This window comes from Sapajus apella, unplaced genomic scaffold, assembly GCF_009761245.1.
Source record: "Sapajus apella isolate SASKATOON/1434 unplaced genomic scaffold, GSC_monkey_1.0 scaffold158, whole genome shotgun sequence".
In the NCBI taxonomy this organism is placed as follows: Eukaryota; Metazoa; Chordata; class Mammalia; order Primates; family Cebidae; genus Sapajus; species Sapajus apella.
In genome coordinates, this window is record NW_022437098.1 from 515,961 (window position 1) to 537,482 (window position 21,522).

At 39.9% G+C, this 21,522-nt stretch overlaps 1 protein-coding gene and 1 non-coding gene across 20 annotated transcripts in view; both read left to right on the forward strand.

Annotated features, from left to right (window-relative positions):
- Positions 1 to 21,522, forward strand: part of AOPEP (aminopeptidase O (putative)) — a 377,149-nt gene that overhangs the window by 99,477 nt on the left and 256,150 nt on the right. The window lies entirely within an intron of this gene.
- Positions 18,054 to 18,160, forward strand: LOC116541922. The gene has a single exon (XR_004265008.1). It is a non-coding gene; the product is annotated as a U6 spliceosomal RNA (small nuclear RNA).

Below are 21,522 nucleotides of genomic sequence, written 5' to 3' on the forward strand. Positions count from 1 at the left end.
TCTCCGCAACCTCCGCCTCCCGGGTTCAGGCAATTCTCCTGCCTCAGCCTCCCGAGTAGCTGGGATTACAGGCATGCGCCACTATGCCCAGCTAATGTTTTGTAGTTTTAGTAGAGACGGGGTTTCACCATGTTGACCAGGATGGTCTCGATCTCTTGACCTCGTGATCCACCCGCCTCGGCCTCCCAAAGTGCTGGGATTACAAGCGTGAGCCACCGCGCCCGGCCGCCTAGGCTAGTCTTAAACTCTGAAGCGCAAGCTATCCACCCCCCTCGGCCTCCTAAAGTGCTAGGATTACAGGAATGAGCCACAATGCCCAGCCCAAAAGGATTATTAATTTTACAAAAGGACCAACCTTAAAAGAGCTTTGAATAGTAACTTTCTTTAGTGCAATTCTGGGGTTTTTTTTTGAGATGGAGCCTTGCTTTATTGGTCGCCTAGGCTGGAGTGTAGTGGTGTGATCTTGGCTCACTGCAACCTCTGTTTCCTGGGTTCAAGTGACTCTCCTGCCTCAGCCTCCCAAGTAGCTGGGATTTCAGGCACCTGCCACCACTGCCCAGCTAATTTTTGTATTTCTAGTAAAGACAGTGTTTCACCGTGTTGCCCAAGTTGGTCTCAAACTCCTGACCTCAGGTGATCTGCTTCCCTCGGCTTCCCAAAGTGCTGGAATTACAGGCGTGAGCCACCATGCCCACCCAGCCAGTGAAATTCTTTTATGTTTTTGTTCCCCATCTCTGCTCCCATCTTCCATTCCTTAGGTATAGTACTTGATAAGCTTTTTGTATAACCCATTGTGTTCTTTCATGCAGTTGCAGGCCAATAAGATGATAGAGATTATTACTCTTCTTCCCTTTTCTTAAAAGGAGATAGAACACACACCCTATTTTACACTGTGCTTTTGTCAATTATCATTATCTCCTAGATATAATATCAGGCCTTAAAGAGTTTCTCATTCTTTTTTATTTAGCTGCATAGTATTCTATTCTATGGATGTTCTCAGTTACAATTTTCCAAAATATGGATCTCTGACTTTTTCCAAAATTTTACTGTTGTAAACAGCGCTGCATTGAGCACCTGGTATATTTAAATAGTCAGTGAATGGCAAAGATTTCATTAACATACCTTTCATATTGTGGGAGGTAGGGATGTGCCTGCATCTTATTTACCCTTCACTAGTGCTTGGTAACTGCAGGTGAAACCACATGCAATTTCTGTTTGGGGAAATCTTAAAAGCAGTAGAATATCAGCACTTTTGCATAGCTCACTAATATTTAGAGAAACCTACATGCCATAGCAGGGATAGCGACAAGAAAAATAAGTCTCTCACCCTCAACCTAATGTGTCATGGTGAAGATCTTGCTCATTTAGGTCTAAACCTTATTTAATAAACCAAGTGGAAGCCATAATGACTCCTTTTCAGCAGTTTCATAATGATGTAGTTCTTCAGGTTTCACAAATTTTAACAATTCTATAAAGTTGTATTCATCCTATTTTCACTCACTTTGAAAGTTTAAAGAGAACCTCTGTTAAAAAAATAAATCCGTCCGGGTGTGGTGGCTCATGCCTATAATTCCAGCACTTTGGGAGGCCCAGGCAGGCGGATCACGAGGTCACAAGATCGAGACCATCCTGGCTTACACAGTGCTACCCTGTCTCTCCTAAAAAAAAAATTCAAAAAATTAACCGGGCATGGTAGCACGCACCTGTAGTCCCAGATATTCAGGAGGCTGAGGTAGGAGAATCACTTGAACCCCAGAGGCAGAGGTTGCAGTGAGCCAAGATTGCACTACTGTACTTCAGCCTGGTGACAGAATGAGACTCCGTCTCAAATAAATAAATAAATAAATAAATTAAATAAATCCACATACCAAGTGTTTTTAGATAGCATGGGGAAATGCCATTTATTTTTCTGGTTAAGATAACTAAGTATTTATTTATGCTTATTTGGGCTTTTGGGTTTATTTATTTAGGTGGTGCCCTGGTGTTGAGTGAATGGCACTAGCTGGTACAGGGACCTGCAGCAGGGCTTTCAGGGAAGAGTGTTCACCCCACAGTTTCAGTGGTGAGCAGGCAAGAGGTTGCCCAGATCCTGGGCGGAAAGGCCAGCTACCCACCAGTCTTATAAAATAAAGGGAAAGTATTTTTTACCACATTGAGAAAAAATGAAGGGGAATGCTAATGCTCTTTTGTTAACATGGGAGGATGTTGAGAAGACAGAGATTTTCAGTGGTTTTAATCTTCAATCTTGGGCAGAGGCCAAGCATGATTCAAATACAGAGAAAGTGGAGTGACGCAACAGAAAGGGAAGTGGAAGATGGTGGCTTCTGGAAACAGCCAGACGTGTCCAAATTTCCAGGCTCCTCAAGGAAGAATGAGATGAGCTGGAGCCGAGTTGCTGAAACCTTTTTTAAAGACTCAGTTGAACATCTATATGCCCCCGACATGTAATTCTAGAGCAGACCACCCAAAATTCAGTTTTACATAGTAGGCAGAGCCTATGCTGCTACCCTGTTATGGTTTCATGTTGGCCAGACTAATTATTTTATGTTTTTTTGTGGTGACATCAATGGAAGGCAAGCAACAGATATGATTTGTCTCAGCTTTAGTAAGGCATAACAATAAGAAGAAATTCAGACAATGTTCTTTATCAGCATGGCAAATATTTTTTGTATCTTTGAAAGGCAACCATTTTAGTGGATACAAAATGATCAGAAACCTCTGCACTCTGTGTGTGCAAACGCGCGCCCGCGCGCGCGCACACACCCAGACCCACACGCGCGCGCACGCGCACGCCCGCACGCGCGCACACACACACGCACGCACACACACACACACACGCACACACACACACACAGGCATTCAGCCTCCCGGTCCCCCCTTGTGGCTGTTTGCTGTAGACACACAGAATATGGTGATCCCCAGGCTGGTTTGGCAGGGCACTCATTATGTAGAGGGAACAGACAAAGAACTGTCACAGAAGGGCTGAGAGGCCCAGAGAGCATGGCCAATGAGCTGCTGGTCATTTGTGTCACACACACTCACCCCTTTGCAGAACCCTTTGACCCCTTTAAGGATGTGTTGATCTTGTTAGAAGTTGAAGCGGCAGCAAGAGGGTCGTTTTGTTGTGCTTTCAGATGCCTGACCTGCTGTGAAATAGACTTGTGCTTGTCTAGTCTCTAAGACCAAGGGAAATGACTTTTCCTAAAAAGAAAAGTTTAAGAAAGTTTTTTTTTTTTTTTTTTTTTTTTTTTATGGCTAAGCCTTGCTGTTCTTGCTTTAACAAAACACCTTCTTGCACAGCCTAATTCCAACAGCAGAATATCTGATTACCCATGCTGAATAATGCACTTTTGTTTATCTGCTTTGCTACCTCCCAGATTTTTCTTTTCTGGGCTAGATAATCCCAACAGCTTTGAGTTCCATTTTTATAACTTCTATTTTCCTGTTCTTTAGTCATCTCAGTTGCTTTGTGCTGGAGCATTTTCTGGTTCTCTTCATTGCTCGGAAGTTAAAAAGTCTAAAACCAGACACAGCAACCTGGAAAGGCGTCTCCATAGTTGATGCTAGGAACCATTTATTGAGCTGTAAACTCTGTGCCTCTTGTGCTGAGTACACATCATGTATCATCCCATTTAAGACTTGCGTTCTCTATGGGATAGATTCCATTTGGGCATTTTGTAGGTGAGAAAATTGGGAAAAGAGTAATTCTATATCTCACCCATCTGCTAAGTGATAGAGCTGAAAGTCTACGCAGGTCCCTGCCTATGGAGCCTACAGTCTGAACCACTTCTCTGGTGCCATGATTTCACTCACCTGTTCCAAAATCGTATATGAAATGCTAACAGCTGTACTTGGCAGTTGATTCATTTTCTATTTAAAGGTCAGTATAGCTCTCTACCTTTTACTCCTTTACTAACACATGGTTAGTCGTGCCTTCCTTCAGGCTAGTCTGCGTGTCTTCCTGGAAATTCATTTTGTTGAACCATTTTTCCAGGTTCTTTGAATCTCACTGAATTCTAATTTGGCCCTTCAGAGCCTGTTTACCTCCTGTAGCTTGATTCTTTGGAGGATCTAATGAGGCCTTTTAACTGGCAAGCCTCCTGGGGACTTTTTGGTGTCCACTGCCCTATGTGATGTCATCCTTCACACTTACCTCGGCTCCCCCCCAGTTTCCCACACCAGGCTGAGTGGAAGAAGGTGTAGAATGAGCAAGCTGTCTGGGAGCATTGAATTTTTAGGTAGTAGCCGTTTTTTCAAATTTGGAGAATTCACCAGAGTTTTGCAATAGCATCAGAAGTAGGGAAATCTCACTTGGATTTTGCTTCAAGTCCATGGTTATCAAGTGCTCATTGCTATCACTGAGAATTCTGGGCATTGCCAAGCTGTCACTTTGTGGAAGCCATGCCTTTGGAAGAAAACAACACTGTCTATGAAAGACACACACGTGACACTGAATTATATCACAGCCAGCTTACTATGCGGTCCCTGGCATGGAAGTCACCCTTTGTTACTATTATTAAGTGAGAGAAAGAAGGATATAAAAATAGGAATAGGATTTTTGTACATGGTGATTAAAGTTATTTTACTTTTTGCCGGGGACCTCTAGTGTGATTTCCCCAGTGTACACCAGTTTAACCAGAGGAGGGTACAAGAGGAATCACCATTACAGTTATCCTCCAAATTAAAATGAAAGCCAAAAATCTCTCACAACATGTTGTTTCGGAACAACAACAACAGTCAGTGTTCCAGAGTCTCCTTAGGGTCCCCAAAAGAGGATTTCAAGAGCCTTCAGTTTTCAGTTTTTCTTCTCTCTAGTTCTTGCTTCCACTGTGACATCATGGCCTCTGCCTCTTGGATACTCTAAGATGTCAAATTGGCTGAGGACGACTCCTGAGGACCCACTGATGATTATCATGGCTGTAGATATAGCTTGATATATTCTTGTGTTTATGAATTCAGAGGTGTTTAAAAATACTACTGGGCGTATTCTCTAACTTTCAGGTGGAACCAGAAAACAGAACATTTCTGTTCTTCTGATCATTTGTCTAATTCAGCTCAAAACAGGATCTTGAGTACAGAGCATTTTTCCTGGTTGCTGCATAGCTCAGTTAATCTGTATACCATGGGAGTGTGTTATTGAGAGCAGTTGCAGAAGGGTGGAACCAGGAGCTCATGGCTCAAGCAGGAAAATGTTTCATTATTTACAGAGCAAGGGAATAGAACTCCTGAGACCTGAATTTCAGGGTTCCTTGAAATGATGGATGCGTTCTTTTATTATGATGGAAAAGAAGAGTATAATAAAATTGAGAAAGTAACCATTCTTTTGCACTTCTTTTTTCTCATTTAGTTTTACTCTCCAGTTTTTTGTAATACCACTCTCAAGTCTCAAAAATACAACTGCTTCCCATTTGGTGAGATTTTTTTTTCCTTTTTCTATTTGGCAACAGCATTTTCCTGTGTTTTTAATGGCACCAAAATTAACATGCCTGTTTTTATTTAACAGAAACAACTTCAAGTTTTATATTACACGCCCTGCCAAAGAATCTTTGATTTTTGCTCTGGCGCTTCCCAAGATGTTAGCATGGCTTTGAAAACAGGTCTGTTTCACTGCTGTTGCAGAAGAGATGGCCAGGGGAGCACGGCAGACTGGGGAGGGAGGAGGGAGAGAATGGAGGAGAGGAGGAAATTGGCCTCCCCCAAGTTACTATTTTTGAAGTTTGCTTGCCTACTGAATAGCTCAATTTACAAATCCTACTGGATATCGTTTTGTGCTTCCCCATTTTTCTTTCCTGTTGAAAGTGTGATGGATGCCTTGGATGAAGACCAGTCCTGAGTCCTGCTGTTTTGCCTGTGCCTCTTCAGTTAAGAAGGCTGGGCCCTTTTTTCTCCATGAGAGGGGAGACCCATTGAAGGCATCTGGAGGGAGATAGCCAGGCCTAGAGTTTCTTAGGAGGCGGAATCTCAAATCCCAATTAGAAACACTCCAGGAAACACACATCTTTATTTGTTAAACAAATAGTGTTATGTGAGCCTTGGCAAAGACACTCACTGGTTTTAAATAAGTGAAGTAAACATCCCTTCCAGGAGAGCGCCTCCCTATATGCTGTCACTTTGAAGCTCAGTTTTAAGGTTTTCAGTTGGAACTTGCAGTGTTCTTTTTTCCTTGGCTTGGGTTCTAGAGAATGTTGTTTTCCTCATTTAGTAATTGGAGAGTTAATGGGGCTCTTTGTGATGCTACTGTGGAAGAGAGACTGTTTTCTTCCATTCAGGGACTATAATTAAAGTGGCGCCCATCAGCGTGGTTAGAGTTAAGGTTGCTTCAGCTTTTCCAGTGTAAACTCATATTTCAGGGGTTTATAACTAGCTATAAAAATTCGCTTCTAGCTACAGACCTGGCATATTCAGTGTCAGCCTAGGAATAAACTTTACTTTTTAAAAAGTATTTTTAAAAGGATAATTAAAAATTCTGTTTAGCTGTTTATAACAGCTGTTACAAGGATTCAAGGAAATAAAAATAGCTTTTTCTCTTTTTAGCAAAAACCTGTGACCCATATTTTTTTTAACGTGGACAAGGTTATTAGATATTTTTTATGTCTTCAAAGGAAAATACAGTGAATCTATGTCAAAGCTATTTTAAAAGGGTATTGTTTCGGTTTTGCTTGTGGCAGCAGGCAGGGCACCAGCACATGCCCTCCTCGTTCTCCAAAGACATGACCCTCCCATAGGACTACTGGCAAAGCCATTTCATCAGCAGGGCTCAAGTTCATTTTAACAGAACTTCTGGCCAAGGAGTACACAGCAGCCTCTTGGCAGATGGAAATATGACCAACCATCATGAGGCCATGGCCACTCTCCTCTCCCACCCAGCCCTGTCTCTCTGGCCCTACCTATTGGGACACAGTGAGCAGCACAGGTACAGAGCTATATTAGAGACTCACTGGAGGGATCACAGAGCCTCTTCTTTTCTTTCTCCTGGTCCACATGGTGGGGAAGGGGAGGAGGGAGTTTGCCTCTCTAGGAATCTCTCTTCAGCTCAGTGGCATTTGTTCCAGTAAGTAGTTTTAGATGGGACTGTTTTTGTACATGCTGAGAGATGAGTGTGACACATTACACAGGTGATTAAAAAGTTCTCCAGTGAAACCATCTTTAAAACTTCATGATAGACAGATTTACCTTTAGCCATTCTTTTTCTAGCAGCTAGGGTCTTGATTGATGTCATGTGATGATAATGATGGTGGTGGTGGTGGATGTGACAGGGGGCGGCAGGTATAGAAGAGGTATTGGTCATGGCGATGGCGCTGTTGATGTTAGTGGAGGTGGTGATGGCCACAGGGGTGGTGATGGCAGTACCAAACAGTGGAAGTAGGGGTGGGTGACAATGGTGATGAGTGCTCCTGGCAACAGTTGGGGCTGTAGACTTCTGCCTGCCTGAGCTGTTTGCACAAGTCATTGTTCATCTTTGCAGAAAGCAGTGGCTTAGGGAATCAGCCGTTGTCCCTTCCCTCTGTCTAACATGCCCCAGTGGAACTTAAAACTGGCTTTTGGTAGATCGTGTCTACCAGTGCATGATGAATTTGGTTTGTGGAAGAAATGGTTACATGCCCCCTTTTCAGAAGCTAGTCTCCATTTTAGAGCCAGAGAACAGCTCCTCTTCTTTTATATGGCTTCTCATTTAGGAGTAAAGAACATGCTGACCTGGACCTCTGGAACCCCGGAGTCATTAGTAGAGAGATAGTGTATTTCTACCAAAATAGAATACATCAAATCAGTGAATCCTTTTAACAACTCTGCGAAGTAAGTTTTTATTATCTTAGTTTTACAGATGAGGAAAATGAGGCTTGGCTCATAGGATTTGAAAATCTTTGTCCATGAACCTAAAATGCTTTACATTTTCGTCCACCGAAGCCACCAGATAGCTTCCTAGAACATTCTAAAATGTTTCTTGTCTTGGGTGAGTGTATAGGAAGAAATTCATAAGAGAATGTTCCATATTTGGTTTTCTTCCCTAAGTTATGAGGACAGAGACTGTCTTTTCTTCCTACACATTTCCTTACTCTGATAGTGTACTCAGATGACCCTTTTAAAATTTATATGGGAACTGTTTAGAGGCTCTTCCCACATGTTTTCAGGGCTGGAACTGTGGAGTGATCTTTTCCTGACCTGACTGGTCTTTGTCCAAATAGGACATTGAGCAAGCCAGAAACCAGGCCCCAGCAGAAAAAAGCAAAGAGAGATAAATAGTTATCCTTGTCCCAGTGGGATCCCTAGGTTTTCAAGATCAAAGGCCTACTTTGTGTGTGCCTGTTCGTAAGCCAGGGAGAGGGGTACAGAAATAGCTGACTGTAGTGAAGACTCTGGTACCCAGGCTGTTAACTCTCAGATTCTCTAGTGATATTATAAGACTCCATTTATAAAAATCAGAAATGTAAATTGCATTTCCTGAACACAGAATAAGAACAAAAGAGAAACATATGAGAACAGAGAAAAGAAAGAAGAGAAGAAATGGTGAAGAAAGGACCAGAGGCAGAAAGCGAGGGAAGCAGGGAGGAGGAGCAGTGGCTGTGGTCAGCGCAGGGAATATTTTTATAGGAGGTTTGGAGGGGAATGCTGCGATGGGTATTTATTCCTCCCATCCCTTGGGCTGGCGTCATTTTCTTGAGTGTCCTCTGACGCACACCAGTCTTTATATTTGATGAAGCCCAATTTATCTATTTTGTTCTTTAGTTTCTTGTGCTTTTGGTGTCATATTTAAGAATCTGTGGCCTAATCCAACGTCACAAAGATTTCTCCCTGTAGTTTCTGCTAAGAGTTTTATGGCTTTAGCTCCTGCAGTTAGGTCTTTGGTCCATTTTGCGTTGATTTTTGTGTATGGTGTGAGGGAAGGGTGTTTTGCCTGTGGATATCCACTTATTCCAGATTTTTATTTCTTAATTCATCAAATGTGTATTATGTACATATTATTTGCCAGGCATTGTGCTGGATGCCAGGGATAGAACAGTCACCAAAACAGTCATCAGTGTCATAGTGTCTCAGGACCTGGGGGCAAAGAAAGCAATTCAAAAAATTTTAGAAGATAGACTTTTGGAGGAATTCAGCTCTTGAGCAGAGTTTTTCAAAAAGTGTAATATGAGGAAACCTGCATAGAATTACCTGGATTGTCTGTTAAAAAAGCAAACAGACCAATTATACACACATGTACACACACTATATATATACATAATATATATATAAAATCACATACTTTATATAAGAAATACATATTATTTATATATATTTCTTATTGTATGTATTTCTTACATCTTATTTGTATTTCCTCTTACTATTTTTTTTTGAGATGGAGTCTTGCTCTGTTGTCCAGGCTGGATTGAGTGTAGTGGCATGATCTCCACTCACTGCAACCTCCTCCTCCCAGGTTCAAGTGATTCTCCTGTCTCAGCCTCCCAAGTAGCAGGGATTACAGGTGCTTGGCACCATACCTGGCTAAGTTTTATATTTTTAGTAGAGACGGGGTTTCACCATGTTGGTGAGGCTGGTCTTGAACTCCTGACCACAAGTGATCCATCCACTTTGGCCTCCCAAAGTGCTGCGATTACAAGCATGAGCCACTGTGCCTGGCCACTAACTTTCAATATATAAAGCAATAATATATATATATCATATATATGTATGTATTTCATATATATACAGTATGTAATTATATTATTTCATATATATTTATTTCTGTATGAAATACATATATATATATGTGTGTGTGAAATACATATAAAAAAGTTAGCTAGGCCTGTTTATTATTTCCTCTTAGATGATTATCAAATATCTATTTGTTTTCAATGTGAAAAAGAAATCAGGCCTTTTCTGTGGCCTTATTTTGAGATCCAAAGAAGTGAAGCTATTGTCTAACCACATACCAGACTGCAGTTGTGGAAGTCATTCTTCCAAAAGCGTCTTGACAAAGAAATGTTTTGATGGGAAACATGATACATCTCTGGAAAGAGAAGTAAGAAACTTTTCTCCCTTTTTAAGTTGGATGTACTTCACAAAACAAACAGGCCATGCCCATGATGCCAGGGCACTGGGCAGTTTCCCTCAGCAGCTGGCTACAGCTGCTCTTTCTTTTTTTTTTTTTTTTTTTTTTTTTGGGACGGAGTTTCGCTCTCGTTACCCAGGCTGGAGTGCAATGGCGCGATCTCGGCTCACCGCAACCTCCGCCTCCTGGGTTCAGGCAATTCTCCTGCCTCAGCTTCCTGCGTAGCTGGGATTACAGGCACGCGCCACCATGCCCAGCTAATGTTTTGTATTTTTAGTAGAGACGGCGTTTCACCATGTTGACCAGGATGGTCTCGATCTCTTGACCTCGTGATCCACCCGCCTCGGCCTCCCAAAGTGCTGGGATTACAGGCTTGAGCCACCGCGCCCAGCCTTGCAGCTGCTCTTTCTACCAAAATTCTCTGTTCTATAAAAGCTCCCACAAAACACCCTTGTGAGTCCCCTCTACTAACCCTGGCCACATGGCAGATGTGATAACCCTGGGGAGAATCCTATATCCCTTACACCTGAATTTTTTTAGTAGAGACAGGGTTTCACCATGTTGGTGAGGCTGTAAATTTGCCATTTACTCCCTGAATAGAGAGGGAACAGATGCCTTGACTGTAGCTCTCTTGGCATTTGGAGTAGTTGGTGGTTTAGTTGCCATCTAATGTCATGACCACAGGTGGCCCAGGGGAGTTCTGTAAAGGAGAAACTCAGTGACATATTTACACCCATCTCTGTGCTTTGCCTGCATGATCCAAGTGTTCATATGTGTGAAAGAAGAAAATTAGGAAAGCAACTGCATGAACTACATCAGGGGTTTAATTTTTATTATTTATTTATGCAGCTTTTAAGTTCTAGGGTACATATGCTGGATATACAGGTTTGTTACATCGGTAAACGTGTGCCATGGCGGTTTGCTGCACAGATCAACCCATCACCTAGGTTTTAAGCCCAGCAGGCATTGGCTATTCTTCCTGATGCACTCCCTCTCCCTGCTCCCCTCCGACAGATCTCCAGTGTGTGTTGTTTCCCCCAGTGGGTCCATGTGTTCTCATCATTCAGCATTCACTTCTAAGTGAGAACATGCAGTACTTGGTTTTCTCTTCCTGTGTTGGTTTGCTGATGATAATGGCTTCCAGTTCCATCCATGTTCCTGCAAAAGACATGATCTTGTTCCATTTTATGACTGCGTAGTATTCCATGGTATATATGTACCATGTTTTCTTTATCCAGTTTATCATTGACGGGCATTTTGGTTGATTCCATGTCTTTGCTATTGTGAGTAGTGCTACAGTGAGCATACACATGCATGTATCTTTATAATAAAATGATTTATATTCCTTTGGGTATATACCCCATAATGGGATTGCTGAGTCAAATAATATTTCTGCTTCTAGATCTTTGAGGAATGACCACATTGTCTGCCACCGTGGTTGAACTAATTTATACTCTCACGAAGTGTAAAAGTATTCCTTTTTCTTCACAACCTTGCCAGCATCTGTTGTTTCTTGACTTTTTAATAATTGCCATTTTGACTGGTGTGAGATGGTATCTCATTGTGGTTTTGATTTGCATTTTTCTAATGATCAGTGATGTTGAGCTTTTATTCATGTTTGTTGCCCACATGGATGTCCTCTCTTGAGAAGTGTCTGTTCATGTCCTTTGCCCACTTTTTAATGGTGTTATTATTATTATTTTTTTTTTTGGAAAATTTTTTTTTTGAGATGGGGTGTCGCTCTTGTTACCCAGGCTGGAGTGCAATGGTGCGATCTTGGCTCACTGCAACCTCCGCCTCCCGGGTTCAGGCAATTCTCCTGCCCCAGCCTCCTGAGTCGCTGGGATTACAGGCACGCGCCACCATGCCCAGCTAGTTTTTTGTATTTTTAGTAGAGACGGGGTTTCACCATGTTGACCAGGATGGTCTCGATCTCTTGACCTCGTGATCCACCCGCCTCGGCCTCCCAAAGTGCTGGGATTACAGGCTTGAGCCACAGCGCCCGGCCTTTTTTTGTAAATTTTTTAAAGTTCCTTGTGGATTCTGGATATTAGATCTTTGTCAGATGGATAGACTGCAAAAATTTCCTCCCATTCTGTAGGGTGTCTGTTTATTCTATTGATAGTTTATTTTGCTGTACAGAGGCTCTTTAATTAGATTTCATATGTCAGTTTCTGCTTTTGTTGCAATGGCTTTTGGCATTTTTGTCATGAAATCCTTGCCTGTGTCTGTGCCCTGAATAGTATTGCCTAGATTTTCTTCTGGGATTTTTATAGTTTTGGGTTTTACATTTAAGTCTTTAACGCATTTTGTGTTAATTTTTGTATAAAGAGGTAAGGAAGGGGCCCAGTTTTAGTTTTCTGCATATGGGTGGCCAGTTCTCCCTGCACCATTTATTAAATAGGGAATCCTTTCCCCATTGCTTGTTTTTGTCAGGTTTGTTGAAGGTCAAATGGTTGTAGGTGTGTGGTCTTATTTCTGAGTTATCTATTCTGTTCCATTGGTCTGTGTGTCTGATTTTGTACAAATATCATGCTGTTTTGGTTACAGTAGCCTTGCAGTGCAGTTTGAGGTTGGGTAGTATGATGCGCCAGTTTTGTTTCTTTTGCTTAGGATTGTCTTGGCTATATGGGCTCTTTCGGTTCCATATGAATTTTAAAATAGTTTTTTTTCTAATTCTGTGAAAAATGTCAGTGGTAGTTTAATGGGAATGGCATTGAATCTATACATTACTTTGGACAGTGTAGCCATTTTCACAATATTGATTCTTCCTATTATGAAGATGGAATGTTTTTCCATTTGTTTGTGTCTTCTCTGATTTCCTTGACCAGGGTTTTATAGTTCTCCTTGAATGAACTCTCATTCACAATTGCTACAAAGAGAATAAAATACCTAGGAATACAGCAAACAAGGGAAGTAAAGGACTTCTTCAAGGAGAACTACAAACCACTGCCCAAGAAAATCAGAGAGGACACAAACAAAGGTGTTTACTTTTTAAAATGAGAGGTGGACTGCTTCCGTCATGTGAACTGATTGGACAGGAGGTTGCTTTTGTATATTCTCCAAGGGGCTGAAGGGGAAAAGGTAATGATCGTTAAAAATGTTATGTTGAGTCAATGGGTGAATTTATTTTTAATCTGAAAGTGGTGAAAACTTCTGGTTTTAAAACCCAGAACCAATAGAAGGAAAGATTGATTTTTAAACACATGAATACAAAATACTTTTGCATGTAAAAAAATAAGCAAAACAAATGACTAATCGGGAAAAATATTCTTAATTTATAACAGACAAATATGAGCTTCTGAAAACAGAACAGGGAAAACAACAAAGTCATATAGAAAAATGAGCTAGAGATAAAAAACAGTTCACAGGGAAAGAGATGCAACTGTCTCTTAAACTTCTGAAAAGATGTTCAACTGTGCTTATCATAGGATAAATACAGATTAAAACTTCACTGAGATATCATTTTTTACCTATCAGCTTGGCAAAAATCCAAGAGTTTGACAACATACTCTCTTGGTGGAGTTGCAGGGGAAGCGTCAGTGTCAGTATAGGTGGTTTAACCTCCATGGGAAGGAGTTTACAGTGTTTAGCAAAACAAGACAGGCTTTTGACTCCAAATCCTATGAATTTATTCTAAAGATACATTGGCAAAAATATGGAAATATGCACATACACAGTTGTTTATTGGCATAGCAAAAGATTAGAAACAACCCAGATGCTCATCAGTTTGGGCCAGTTTAAAGAAACTGTGGGATATCCACACAATGCAGCACTATGTAGGTAGAAAAGGAATGTTCACTGTCTCTAGGACTATGTGGTAATCTTCAGGATATGTTGTTAAGTAAACAGCATCTCAGCATAATCAAATCGTTGAGAAGGGGAGTTTATAGAATTTAGCTAATAAATTAAGACGTAATGGTAGAATAAGAGTGTTATCTTTTGCAACCCCTAAATAATTAATGGATCTGGGTAATGATCATTTTGTGTCCCCTAATGGGAGAATACTGCTGAAATACTCTTGCCAGGCTGCCCAAGTAAAACCAACCTGAATCTGATCAAGCCCCGAGATCTGATTACCAGCTTACAGGAAATAAAGAGGACAGCGAAGCAAATTAAATGACACTACGGGAATACAGAGGATAGAAATATCTGATAGGTGATCAAGAATATCTGCTTACCAATTTATAGGAAGTACAGAGGAACAAATTAAATGATACCACAGGAGTACAGTGAGCAAAATCCAGGCAATCTTAGGCTCCGTAAGATAAACAGCCTGGTTTCTTCAAAACATAAATTGCAAGGAAGAGAGAGAGATGTAGGGAGAACTTAAAAGACACTTAGAGATCTACAGCCATGCCAAAAAAAAAAAAAAAAGAGAGAAAGAGAGAAAGAACAACAAAAAAGAAACTTAGAGAAATACCAACCAATTGCAGTGTATGGACCTTATTTAGATCCCAATTTGGATGAACCAAATATAAACAAACATTGATAATGTAATTAGCAAGAAGTTGAACACTGAATGGATAGTTAATGATATTAAGGAATTATTAATTATCTAAGGTACAAGAATGGTATTGTGGTTTGGTTTAAAAAAGAATCTTTAGGCCAGGTGGCTCACACCTGTAATCCCAGTACTTTGGGGGTGTGAGGCAGGTGGATCACTTGAAGCCAGGGGTCTGAGACCAGACTGGGTAACATTGTGAAACCTGTCTCTACTAAAAATAAAAAAAATTAACTCACTGTGGTGATGTGCATCTGTAGTCCCAGCTGTTTGGGAAGCTGAGGCAGGAGAATCAATCACTTGAACATGGGAGGCAGAGGCTGTAGTGAACAGAGATTGTGCCAGTCTATTTCAGCCTGGGCAACAGAGCAAGACTCTGTCTCTAAATAAATAAAGAGCAAGACTTTGTCTCTAAATAAATAAATAAAATAAAATAAAACAAAAAAGAACCTTGACCTTTTAGAGCTATATACCAAAATTTTTTTGAGGGAGGCAAACCAAGTTGTTAGATTGAAGTATATTCAAATGGCAATATGGAAAATGTATATTTCATCTGACAGACAGTGTATAGTCCTTATGGTATAAGGTGTACTAAGGGTAGATGTACTAAGGATAGAGTGGTACAGGGTATGATGCTTATCTTCCTTCCTGAGAAAGGAAGAGGCATGGTAAAAGGAAGTGTAGAGTGTAGTAGGAGACCCACACATGTATGGACATTTGCATTTCAACAAATGCCAAGTTATTTCACAGGGGAAAGGACCGTCTTTTCCAGATACAGTTTTGGAATAACTCCTTTCCCCCCATTGGTACATCTTATTGCGTTTAAATGAGCAGAATAGATTGGTTGAACAAGAGTCTAGCTAGGGGAGGCCACCACAGGATGTACAGGAGTAATTTTTTTCCCAAAACAATGAATACTTTAACTCTGTACTAAGGATAGATGTGGTCAGGGTTTTGCTTTGGCTCATCTGTCGTCCGACCTGTGATCCCCCCAGTCTGTGTCTTCCTAACCTTGGCCAGCATTTTCTTTTACTCTGCATATTGCTAGAAACAACCAAGGCACTGGGGAGAATCTAGTGATGGGTAGAAAGGGATACAGAAAGTTTTCAACCATTAAATAATAACCTCTATTTTCTTCTCCTTTAAAAGAAGTTGAACTTGCTCTCATTGTCTCAGATTGGTTTTCTGCATGTCCCAGTGACTTAAATTATTACAGGGGCAAGGCCTCTTTGAGAAATGCATTGAGACTCCTGTTTATGTTGAAATCTTGCCCTATCTCTTTCTTTTTAAACCAGACCAGAGCAAAGACTTTAACAGTTTATAGGCAAATGCTTGAACTGTTTTCCATTTTGCTTCGGTTGAAGTGGTATCTATGCAAAATTCCAAAGACTGGGTGAGTGGAGGGAGTGTGGTAGGGCCAAGGTATTTCTTTATTATATCTGTTCCCAGTGTCTCTTCCAGATGATGGTTCAAGGACTCCTTTGATCAACTGATTGATGTTTCAGTGGGTTTCCTGGACTCTTCTGCTGCTCTTTGTTTTTGTCTTTGTTCTGTCCCTGTACCTCCCCACAACCCTAACCCAAATCCATAGTCAGTCCCTGAGCAAGGGATCTTGAGGTCTGAGGTACAGTAGTACAGGGTAGGGATGCTTATCTGCAGAAGAAAGGACCTCGATGAGATTGCCTGAATTTGGTTGATTTTTATTCCTGTCAGTGTGAGTGTATGTATGTGTGTGTGAGTGTGTGTGTATACATGTACAAGCACATGCACCTTTTCCAAGGAAAATGTAATTGCCATGTAACTTAAGACATACATAGAGCTCCTATAAACATTCATAGTCCAGGCTTTTGTATGAACATAAATTTTTATTTCTCTAGAGTAAATATCTAGGAGAGGGATTTCTGGGTCCTATGGTGTGTATATATTTAAGAAATTTCCTAGCAAATTGGCTTTGTAATGTTGCATTCCCATCAGAAATGAGCAACAGTTTTCCTTGCTCTGCATCCTGGGTAGCACTTGATATTACTAGTTTTTAAAATTTTAGTCATTCTGTTAAGCATTTAAGGGTATCTCATTGTAGTTTCTCATTGTATTTCCCTAATAGTTGATGATACTGAACATTTCTTCATATGCTTATTTTCTTTGGTGTCATATCTGTTCAGATCATTTATGCCTATCTCTGGATTGTTTTCTTGCTATTGAGGTTGAGAGTTCCATTATATATTTTAGATACAATCCTTTGTCAGATGTATGATTTGCAAATATTTTTTCCCAACCTGTAGCTTGCCTTTTCATTCCCCTAACAGTATCTCTCAGGGAGCAAGTTATTTCAGGTTTGATGAAGTACAATTTATCAGTCTTTTCTTTCATGGATTGTGATTTGGTGTTATGGGTAGGAATTCTTTGCCTAACCCCAGATCAGAGATTTTCTAGTATGTTTTTACAAAACTCTTACAGTTTTATGCTTTATATTTAGATCCAATGTCATTTTGAGATAAATATTTGGTAAAGTGCGAGGATTCGTTCAAGGTTCATTTTTTTTGCCTATGTGTGTCTTGATTTAAAAAAAATTCTTTTTTTTTTTTTTTGAGACAGAGTTTTGCTCTTGTTACCCAGGCAGGAATGCAATGGCACGATCTCGGCTCACCGCAACCTCCGCCTCCTGGGTTCAGGCAATTCTCCTGCCTCAGCCTCCCAAGTAGCTGGGACTACAGGCGTGCGCCACCATGCCCAGCTAATTTTTTTTGTATTTTGAGTAGAGACAGGGTTTCACCTTGTTGACCAGGATGGTCTTGATCTCTTGACCTCATGATCCACCCACCTCAGCCTCCCAAAGTGCTGGGATTATAGGTGTGAGCCACCGTGCCCGACCTAAAAAAAAATTTTTTTAACGAATTTTAAATGAAACAAAAAGCTGGTTCTTTGAATAGATAAATAAAATTGATAGACCATTAGCAAGATTAACTAAGAAAAGAAGAGAGAAGATCCAAATAAGCTCAATTAGAGACAAAACAGGAGCTGTTACACCTGACACCACAGAAAAACAAAAGATCATTCAAGGCTACTGTGAACACCTTTACGCACATAAACTAAAAAACAGAGGAAATGGATGAATTTCTGGACATATACAAATCAGGAAGAATTAGAAACTCTGAACAGACCAGTAACAAGCAGTGAGATTGAAATGGTAATAGAAATGTTACCAACAAAAGGCCAAGTGCGGTAATCACACGCCTGTAATCACAGCACTTTGGGAGCCCAACGCGGGCGGGTCATCTGAGGTCTGGAGTTCGAGACCAGCCTGACCAACATGGAGAAACCCTGTCTCTACTAAAAAAAATACAAAATTAGCCGGGCATGGTGATGTGTGCCTGTAATCCCAGCTACTTAGGAGGCTGAGGCAGGAGAATCCCTTGAGCCTGGGAAACGGAGGTTGTGGTTAGCCGAGATCATGTGATTGCACTCCAGCCTGGACAACAAGAGTGAAACTCCGTCTCAAAAAAATAAATAAATAAAAATTTTGTGCTTGCTTTGGCAGCACATGTACTAAAATTGGAATGATATAGAGAAGATTAGCATGGCGCCTGCCCAAGGATGACACGCAAATTCGTGAAGTGTTCCATAATAAAAAATATAAAAATAAAAAAAAATTTCTTAATAGAATAAAAAATTAAAAAAAAAAGAAAAATTACCAACAAAAAAAGTCTAAGACCTGATGGATTCATGGTCAAATTCTATCATTCAAAGAAGAATTGGTACCAATCCTAGTGACACTATTCCACAATATAGAGAAAGAGGGAATCCTCCCTAAATCACTCTGTGAAGCCAGTATCTCCCTAATACCAAAACCAGGAAAGGATATAACAAAAAACAAACACTACAGACCAGTATTCCTGATGAACATAGATGCAGGAATCCTTAACAAAATACTGGCTAACTGAATCCAACAGCATATCAGAAAGATAATCCACCATGATCAAGTGAGTTTCATACTAGTAATGCAGGTATGGTTTAACACACACAAGTCAATAAATGTGATACACCACATACACAGAATTAAAAACAAAAATCACATGACCATCTCAATAGACACAGAACAAGCATTTGACAAAATCCAGCATTCCTTTGGGATTAAAACCCTCAGCAAAATTGCATGCAAGGGACATACCCCAATGTAATAAACACCATCTATGACAGACCCTCAGGCAACATATATACTGAATGAAGAAAAGTTGAAAGCTTTCTGTCTGAGAAGTGGAACAAGACAAGGATGCCCACCCTCACCACTTCTACTCAGCGTAGTACTGGAAGTTCTAGCCATAGCAATCAGACAAAAGAAAGAAATAAAGGTCATCCAAATTGGCAAAGAGGAAATCAGACTGTTACTGTTTGCTGATGACGTGATCGTGTATCTAGAAAACGCAATGATGTTTTAACATCATTTATTGAAATGATATTCTTTCTCCATTGAATTGCCTTTGCACTTTTATCAAAAACTAGTGACCATGTTTGTGTGGGTCTATTTCTGGATATTTTAATCTCTTCCATTAATTTCTATCTTTGTCTTCTATAACACCACATCTGATTGATCACTGAAACTTTCTAATAAATCTTAATATTGGGTAATTTGATTCCTCCAACTTCACTGTTCTTTTAAAACTTGTTTTGGTCTGGTTCATTTGCCTATTCATATAAATTTTAGAATTAACTCAACTATATCTACCAAAAAATTATGCTGGGATTTGGTTCAGATTTACATTGAATCTTGAGATAAATTTGGTAAGAGTTGGTATCTTTACCATGGTTATTCCCAGTGTCTCTTCCAGATAATGATTCTTACTTTGAATTTTTTGATCCACAAACATGTTTCTTCCTTTATTTAGATGTTCTGTTGTTTTTTTTAAATCAGTGTTTTGTAGTTTACAACATAGAGATCCTCTATGTATTTTATTAGATTGATAGCTAAGTTTTTTTCACTTTTTTGGAATTACTATAATTAATCGCTATAAGTGTTATCCTTTTTATATTTTAGTTTCATTTTCATAACTAGTATATATAAATATGATTCATTATGTGGGTGATTTGTATCCTGTCATTTTATTTTTCAATTATTCTATGAGTCAGTGAATAGGGACAGTTTTCTTTCTTTCTAATCAATATGACTTTTTATTGCCTTATTGTACTCTTAGGACTTAGAATATGTTGTTGAATAGGAGTAGAAAGAGTGGACATCCTTTTCTTATTCCTGATCCTTTTTTTTTTTTTTTTTGAGTCCGGGTCTCACTCTGTCACCCAGGTTGGAGTGCAGTGGTGCAATGACTGCTCACTCCAGCCTTGACCTTCTGGGTCCAATTACCCTCCTACCTCAACTTCCCAAGTAACTGGGACTATAAGCACACTACCACATCTAGCTAACCTTTTAAATTTTTTGTAGAATCATTCCTTTGCTATATTGTCCAGGCTGGTCTTGAACTGCTGGGCTTAAGCAATCTTCCTGTGTTGGCCTCCCAAAGTGCTGGGATCACAGGCTTGAGCCACCATGTCTGGCCTCTTATTCTTCATCTTATGGAGAAAATGTTTGATCTGTCACCATTAAGTGTGATATGAGTTGTAGGTGTTTGTCCTTTCCAGGTTGAGGACACGCCCTTCTACTCCTAGTTCACTGAGAAATTTTATCATGAATGGGTCTTGAGTTTTGTTAGATGCTTTTTCTGTATGAATTGACAGGATCTGTGATTTTTCGTTTTTAGGGTGTCAATATGTTGGATTACAGTGGTTGATTTTCAGATATTGAACCAGCTTTCTATTGCCATGATAAAACCACATTTGATTCTGGTGTGTTACTCTTTTTATATGTTGTTGGATTCAATTTGCTAATATTTTGTTGCATATTTTTGCATCTGTGTTCATGAGGGATATTGGCCTGCAGTTTTCTTTCTTGTACTCTCGACTGGTCTGATATCAGGGTAACTCTGGCCTTATAAAGCTGAGTTGGGAAGTATTCTCTTCTAGAAGAGAACGTTTTCTGGAAGATTATGTAGAATTTGTATTATTTCTTCTTTAAATGTTTGATAGAATTCACATGTGAAATCTGGGCCTAGAGATTTTCATCTAAGTTGTTGAATTTATCTATACAGAGTTGTTCATCGTAGTCCCCATTTTTTTTTTTTTTAATGTCTTCATGGCTTTTAGTGATAATTTAATTCCTGATGTTGGTAAGTTGTTATTTTCTCTTTGTTTCTTTGTCCATCTGGTTAAAGGTTTATCACTTGTGTTGATCTTTTCAAAGAATCATATTTTGGTTTCATTGATTTTTCTCGTTTTTTGGTTTTTTTTGTCTTATAGTTTAATAGATTTCTGATCTTATTTTTATTATTTCCTTTATCTGCTTGCCTTGGAATTTATTTTGCTCTTCTTTGTCCAATTTTATAAGGTAGCAACTTAGGTTTTAATTTGAGACCTTTCTTCTATTCTAACAAGCATTTAATGGCATAAATCTCCCTTAAGCACCGCCTTAGCTGTGCTCCACACATTTTAATATATTATGTTTCCATTTTTACTCACTTTGATGTCTTCTGATTTTCTTTGGGACTTTCTCTTTGATCCATGGACTGTTTAGATGTCTGTTGTTTGAGTTCCAGTTGTTTGGAGATGCTCCTATTACCGTTATATTATTGATTTTTAGTTAATTCACTTATGTCAAAGAACACTTTTTTGTCATTTAAATTATTTTCTTTTTTAATTTAAGATTTTTATCTCAGGATATGGTATATCTTGGTGAATGTTCCATGTGTACTTTAAAAGAATATCTATTCCAGGCCGGGCACCCTGGCTCATGCCTGTAATCCCAGCACTTTGGGAGACCAACGCTGGCAGATCACGAGGTCGAGAGCAAGAGCATCCTGGCCAACTTGGTGAAACCCCATCTCTACTAAAAATAAGAAAATTAGCTGGATGTGATGGTGCACGCCTGTAGTCCCAGCTGCCCGAG